Source organism: Gavialis gangeticus, unplaced genomic scaffold (genome assembly GCF_001723915.1).
Source record: "Gavialis gangeticus isolate Ggan-Ray unplaced genomic scaffold, GavGan_comp1, whole genome shotgun sequence".
NCBI classification, from domain to species: domain Eukaryota; kingdom Metazoa; phylum Chordata; order Crocodylia; family Gavialidae; genus Gavialis; species Gavialis gangeticus.
The window spans coordinates 81,746,314-81,753,892 of NW_017729029.1; positions in this window are offsets into that span (position 1 = coordinate 81,746,314).

Below are 7,579 nucleotides of genomic sequence, written 5' to 3' on the forward strand. Positions count from 1 at the left end.
AAAGCGCAGGCTCAGGGGCTATCTGGTGGCCACCTATAAGTTTATCAGGGGTGACCACCAGTATCTGGGGGAACATCTGTTCACTAGAACACCCCAAGGGATGACAAGATCAAATGGTCATCCACTCTACTGTGACCAATTCAGGCTGGACATAAGGAAGAACTTCTTTACTGTCCAAGCCCCCAAAGTTTGGAATAGACTGCTGCTGGAGGTGGTTCAAGCACCCACTTTGAATGCCTTCAAGACACATTTGGAAGTTGATCTTGCTGGGATCCTATGATCCCTGCTGACTTCCTGCCCCTGGGGCAGGGGGCTGAACTCGATGATTCTTCGAGGTCCCTTCCAGGCTGAATGTCCATGAAATCTAAACCAGTTTTCAAAGACTGAAAGGAGAACAACTTCTCTGTTGTACTGAATTTCTGCAAAATATAATTGGTTCCAAAAGTGAAGAATTTCAGTGGCTTGGTTGCAGTTTCCTGTTGTAGAGGTAATATATCTTTTTTTTTTTTAATCTTTGGAGCGTCAACAAAGACACTGAATACATAAACTGCCATTTATTTAATTTAGCATTTTTAAGTACAAAGTAGAAATGCCAGGAAGTCTTGTAGGATGTATTCAGACAAGGTTCTTTAGGTAAATATGCTGTCTGTTATTAGACCAACTAAAATCATTGGAAAAATTCTTCTTTGCAAACTTTTGGGTACAAACACCCTTCTTCAACCCAAGGGAGTGTAAGACATAGATTTTTTTTAGTACATTATACAACTGAAAATGCATAATGATGAGTTATGCAGCTCTGAAAGCACTGAAGTGAGATTATATAAGAGGCGTTGAAGATTTAGCATTATTTCATTTAATTAAAAATGAGTAATATTTGTATTCCCAGATACTTAATTTTTTTCAGAGGACCATTGACATGGAACATTAATTAAAGAGACCTTGGTGCCATGGCTGCCAGAGGGTATTATTGTCTTTGACTTGGTGATACGAAAAAAACTTCTACGAGGCATTGAATGGAGGTTTGTATTTCCCTGACATAAAGCAAGAACATGACCAATTTTAATGTTCTGTATCAAGGTCTGGGATGCATGAAATCTCTGGAGAATCTCTGGTAGCTTTTGTGAGCAATCCAATGGAGAGAGGGAATAGAAGTGGTAACAGTGATCAATCTTTCCTTTAAGGAGAATGGTCACTGATCAGGTAAAATTGTTCTCTCGTATTCTTTTATAGACTGGTATGATGAGGTTACAAATTGATACATGAAATTTCAAGTTCCTCTAGTACAATGCAGGCCAAATGCAGGCCCCTGCACGCTGCCCGTTTGCCATTCTGATCCCATTCCCCTGCCTGATCTGCTGCTCCTTGTTTTGCTTCCTCCCCTATCTCCTACTGTGCTGCTTGTCTCCTCACTGATCTGCAACAAATTGCACAGAAACTGCCCATGTTATTAGTGGCATGCATGCCTCAAGCTGACTACCCCTGTTTCAGGACAGCAAATCATTCGTGCTCTTAGTCTACTCTGTCTTTTCTGCATTTATAACTAAGTTTTGTGTGTTTAACCTAATTGATATTCGGTGTTTTGACTTCTTTAACATTTGTAAAGTTAGTCAGTGTAAAATTGGTGTGGCTAACTTGTAACAGTATTCATTCCCTAGTCTAATGGGTCAGGATGATCTCTAGTGCTCTGTAATTTATTTATTTATGTATTCATTACAGTTATGATAAATTACATAGACAGTTTTTTTTTTTCAAATAATAATATCTGGATAGTTCTGTCAAATTGCTGTATCACTGAATGCCTTGATATTTTCCATTACTTAAGACATTACCGAATGCTTTAATAGGTGATAAGGGAGGTATCAGCTGTCCTAGCTCCTTATCAAATATCATCGATTTTGTCTGGAAGAATCTGAAAAACAAAGAGTTTATATCTTTAATGACTGTTCTCTGGTTTAATATTTGTTCTTGTGCATTTGTCAAGGAAGGCACCAAAGCTGGAAAACCAGGCTGACCAAGTTTATCTGGAGGGACCCAAAAGGAAGAGATGAAGATCCCATAGAGCAGAACAGAGGGACAGAGATGGTAGGGGTTTTAAAAAAAACACTTGAGATGAGCAAAAGCACATATTTGGGGAGAGACTGGGTATATTTTTGACTGTGGAACCAGACAAAGTCAAAAGAAAGGAGGGCTCAAACTCTATGGTCCAATAGGGAAGCCTTAAGGAGAAGGTTTAGACAGGAGTTGGAATCTTGAAAGAACACTGACCCAAAATACTGAGGAAGAGTGATGAGGAAACCAGGTCAAGGCGTGATATAGATAGAGGATTCCTTAAATTTTTGTCTAAATCTATATTGCCCTGTGAGATGTAATGGAAAGAATATTTTGAATGCTTGCAAAGTCTACATAGGATGTGCTTCAGTTTCCGCACGTCTCTAACGGCATGGCAAACCAAACTGCCTACAAGGTTAGCAAGCATGGAAAAGGTATGTTTAAGTTACTGTGAAGGCCCTGTAAATCAGCAGTTGGTACTGGTGTACAGATTGCAAGATCCCATTTTCACTTATTTAATTACTACATAGTCCAGGGACTGTTTGGAAAATGGAGATCTATTTCAGTTAAAACTACCAAAAGATATTGCACTTACCCAAATCCAAGATGACCTTGAATTTCAGATGATGCTCCAATAATTAGATTCTATATATGGAGAATGTATAAATTTATCATTTCTTTCCATGTATAGAATATAATTTTTGGATGATCATCTTAAATTTGTCCCCACCACCTTTGCAGTGAGGAAAAAAGTGGTAGGGGCTCTTGGTAGGCAGTGGGGATCATGTTGTGGATGGGGCAGGAAGAGGGGAGGAGAAGTGGGGAAACTAGTAGTAGGAGGGCAGGTATAGTAGAGGTGGGGGGGCGGGGTTGGCAGCATGCCTTCTATCATTTGCCCTGGCTGCCGTCCCACTTACCCCTCCTTATGCCCACCCCCAGCAGCCTCAGACCCCATTTCTCCACACCTCTCCCTGTGCTGCTGCTGCCCCCTGTAGTCTTGCTCCCAAAGGAGGGGGAGAGTGAGTAGAAGAGGAGTGGGGTCCAAAGCTGTGGAGGAGAAGCAGAAGTGCAGAAGTAGTGTAGGGGCAGGCAGCAGCTGTGGGTCTGGCCCTGACCTGGGGTCAGGTCTGGAGTCAAAGCCACATATTGCTTCATATGATGCCAGCTGGCATGTGGGATCACACCTGTGGACCAACCCCACACACATGGGATCTGGGCCATGGATTGACCCCACATCACGAGGGGCTGGAAGGCTGGGCATGACTGGCTTAAATGAAAATATGCTAATGAAAAAGAAATTTTGAGACAACTACCATATTTACTCAATTCCAAGGCAAAGTTTTCCTCCCCATTTAACATGATGAAAAATCCCTCATCTTGGAATCAAGTAAATATGGTAGTGGGTCAGTGCATGGGGCTGGTCCATGGGTGTGATCCTACATGCCGGCTGGCACCATATGTAGCTATGTGTAAGCCCCATCCTGCACACCAATGTAATCTAGTAGGCAAAGCTGTGTTATCCAGCCCATGGGGCTCCCCATGGGTCTGGAAATCTGGCAGCAGGGGAGTGGCAATTAATGCTGCAACTGCTTCCTTGCTGCTGAATTTCCAGATTCATGGGAACCCCTGCAGGCCAGATCTGGCTGTGGCCTGGAGATTGAGGACCAATTGCTTAAGCTAATCGCATCACATATGACTAATAAGAAAGATGATATAGTATAATATTTCCAGCTGCTAAATAGGATTATGTTATATTAATGATGGCAGGTAATTAAGAAAAAAGTGTGTTTGAGTCAATGATACAAAAAATATTTAACACGCAGGCTCTGTTTTTGAGTCCTTGTCAAGTTTCAAACTTCTTCAGGGCTTTAAAACAAAGATATATGTTCCTGTAATGGTTTTTCAGTCTGGTTAGAGGTAGCATATGTAGAACTACATGAGCAGTAATGCACTTTAGTTCATGCACATTAAATCTAGTACCTGTGGGTGCCTATACACCCACAGGTACTAGAGCAGGGAGGCTGCTCTAATGCACTGGAATTATAGCACATTGGAGCAGACTCGATTAATTGAGTCTGCTAGAACATGGCAATTACCGTGCTCCTGCAGCCTCTCATATCTTATGTATCAGTGTCTCTGTGCTTCAAAATGGTGGTGGGGGTGCTTTATCTGAAGTTTGTTTGAGCCTCTTTAATTAAAGTGCCCCCCTATCCCCACTCCTGGAGCATGTGTAAAAATACCCTCCATGGTGAGGTACTAGAAGAATGAGCATTAGCCTGTCTTAATGCACATTAACTAAAGACCTTTTTTTAGTGATGCTTTAATACACATTAAAATAGGCTAATGTGCATGAAAGTTCATGTGTAGACATGTCGTGCGTGTGTGTGTGGGGGGGTGTTTTTTAAATAGTTCTCTTGCTGGATTGAACTTCTACTAGAAGAGGTGAAAAAAAATCCTGAAAAGACTAGGGTCTCTGCATCTGAATAGGCAAGAGAACTCAGTAGTTTGTAGGCTACCTTTAGAGTTATTGCACGTAACAGAAGCCCAAGGGTGCCATCACAGCTGGTTGTCACTCTGGCTCTATGTTTGACATTTCTTTTTTTACCTATAGTTCTGTTTAGTTTTCAGACCCATTTAGAGGAGGAAGAAAAGTTCACTTAATCCTGCAGGGAGTCCCAGGAGTATGTGAGCATTTAATTTTCAATATCTTACTTTAGCCTTGTCCTTTACAAATCTGTCAACACTAAGGGATTATTAGCAAAATATTTCCAGTGTTTTTGCATGGATGAAAGCTCCAGTATACACACCACTGGCAGCCTTTTTTTTTTCACTAGATTGGCAAAAGCCTGAAAGAGCTCAAACATCATTTATGCTATTATTGCTTCTTTGGCTGTGTCTACAGTATCACTAGCTGAAATGATTTTGTTACAATTCCTTAGTATAAACACAACTTTTATATAAATGGTTTTGGGTATCTACCACTGTTCTTAGCAGATGGATACAGAGCTACTTGTTGGTCCACTGCTAATAGATGACTGAAATTCATCTAAATTCATCTTATCTCCTATAATTGTGGCAAAATCTAAGATAATGTCTTTGCTTTTGGTGGTCAGGTTGCTGAGTTTTTTGCAAGCTGAATGGCTCTGTTATCTGGAGTATCTTCCCGATATATTCCAGCTGTTTCAGAACTGCAGAACTGTTTCTTCAGAGGAGCCATTCCTAGAGCTCAGTCTTCAACAGCAAATTAGAAATCTGTTCTTTGGGTTAGTTGATCAGGGAGCCAAAAACAAATACCCGATGAGGATTTTAAAAAAGGAGCCTGTCGGGAGTTTAGAGATACTCCAGTGAAAGAGGAAATGTAATAAATAGAACTACTTCCTGGCTTTAGTTTGGCTATGTGGCTGACGAAGCTGTACAAAATGCTGTTTATGTCTTGATATGTAGGTAGGCTTTTAATTATGCCTTCTTGGTAACTTCTTAAATATTTGTTGTATTATTAAAAATGGGCTGTGCATCTGTTTGTTTTCCAAGTAGAAGTTGGCCCATTAAAATGTTTTATTAGTCACCTTCATATTTAGAATCATTCTCACTCTCCCGGTTTCCCAGGCATTTCTTCTCTTTCAATCCTATTCTTTCAGCTGCGATTAATCACAGTGATTTTTATTGTACTGGTTTATTATGAAATAATACAGTGCCATGATCTCCTTGATAAAAAGGTGCTTCATAAATAAAGAAGTAATTTATGAAGTACCCTTTAGTAAGGCACTTTGGGTGCTATTCAATCACTTCACAATTTCATATGTGTTCAGATATCACAATGATGGGTGTGATATTAAACTTGGACCCATTATTCACAGCTTTACTTTAGACTGTGTGCAAAGCATAATTTAGAAATGGATCCAGCTCCCTTCGTTAAAGCTAGTTGAATTGAATCAGGCTTTAGTGGAAGAAGTCCATTCAAAAACTTTTTTTAAAGTTTGCATTCATTGAAGTGGCTCAAGTGGGCATTTGCCAGTTTGGTTTTTTTTTTACATTTTATTTTCATATAATCCTCATATAAATATTTTATCCCTTTTAGCAGTTATATTCTTGCTATTTCTAGGAAGGTAGGGCTGGAAGAGACCTCAGAGGTCATCTGGTTCAACTCACTGCTCAGGGCTGAAATACCCCTGTGGAGGGGCTGGCTGGGGCATGAGCATTATGTAGCGCGGGGCTAGCCAGCAGGCAGCACCTGGACTGAAGCATCCTTATGCCCCAGCCAGTCAGGTCAGCATCTACATGTGCACTGCTGTGCATCAAAAAATTCTGCCACAGGATAGTACTTGTATTTACAAGCACTAACCTGAGGCAGAGTTAATTATTTACTGCAGTCTAATAGCCCAGCATGTGTAGATACTGAGACCCTTATTGCGGAGCTAATTAGGCAACTCTGCAGTAAACATCTCATGTAGATATGCCCCATAAGTGAAATCTAAGTTTTCAGAGATTCATTAAATATTCCAAAGCAACTATGTTATTCCTAAAAAATGATGGTAGATGCATCTGAAATACTATCTAGCATTTTCTTTTCGGAAAGCTACCTTGCCAGCTTACATAAATATCACCAGCAGATGTCAGTCCTTTGCTTTAGAAAGTGACTGAGCCAAGTGTCCATTTTCACTTCAGAAAAAGCTTTCATTTTAATTTTAACTATACAGAATTGTATAATAGCAGTAATTTTCTTACTTGTGGCTCTCTGAATTTTGAATTAAAACAGTGATTGAATTTTCTCATTAGTTTATTTAAAATGTATCTTTATTAACTTACTTATTATTTGCTGTCTTAGTAACAGATGTCATGTCCCTGAAGGCATAGAAATATTTCTGTGTGTCCAGCCAGCACCAAATGCCCTCATGGTAACTATGTGGGTGAAACCAAACAGCAACTACACACCAGAATGGACTCTTACAGAAAACATAAAAAACAGAGATGTGTACGTCAGTAGGAACACATTTTTTCACAGAACAACCACTCCTTTGCTGACCTCACTATCCTTGTGCTCAAGGGAAATCTACCAAACACCTTTAAAAGGCAAGTTTGGGAACGAAAATTCATAAGCTGGCTGACACTAGGAACGAAGAACTGAATATTGGTATTGATTTTATGACACACTATAATCTACCTGATTCTTCCTGCACACTACAGGTGGTAATGACCTTCCTCTCCCTTTTATAGGCCTTGATTTCTCAGTAAGCAAACTCCATTTCTTCTGGTAATTGTTTGTCTGATACCCCTGGAAATTTCTCCCCCTGCCCCCCCAAATACAGAGCTTTACCCACTGGTCTTAACAATTACTGTGCTTGCTGCTTTCCCTAGATTTGCGGAATAACACTTTACATTTGAAAGCCTGTCTGACTTTATCCCAACCATGCAGTTGGCTCAATAAAAGATATCAGACTATACTTAAACATATTGGAGGTCTCATCAAATGTAACTGCATTCCTTAATGATTGTAGAGCACATAAAGTGCCTTTACACATGCTAAGTAAAG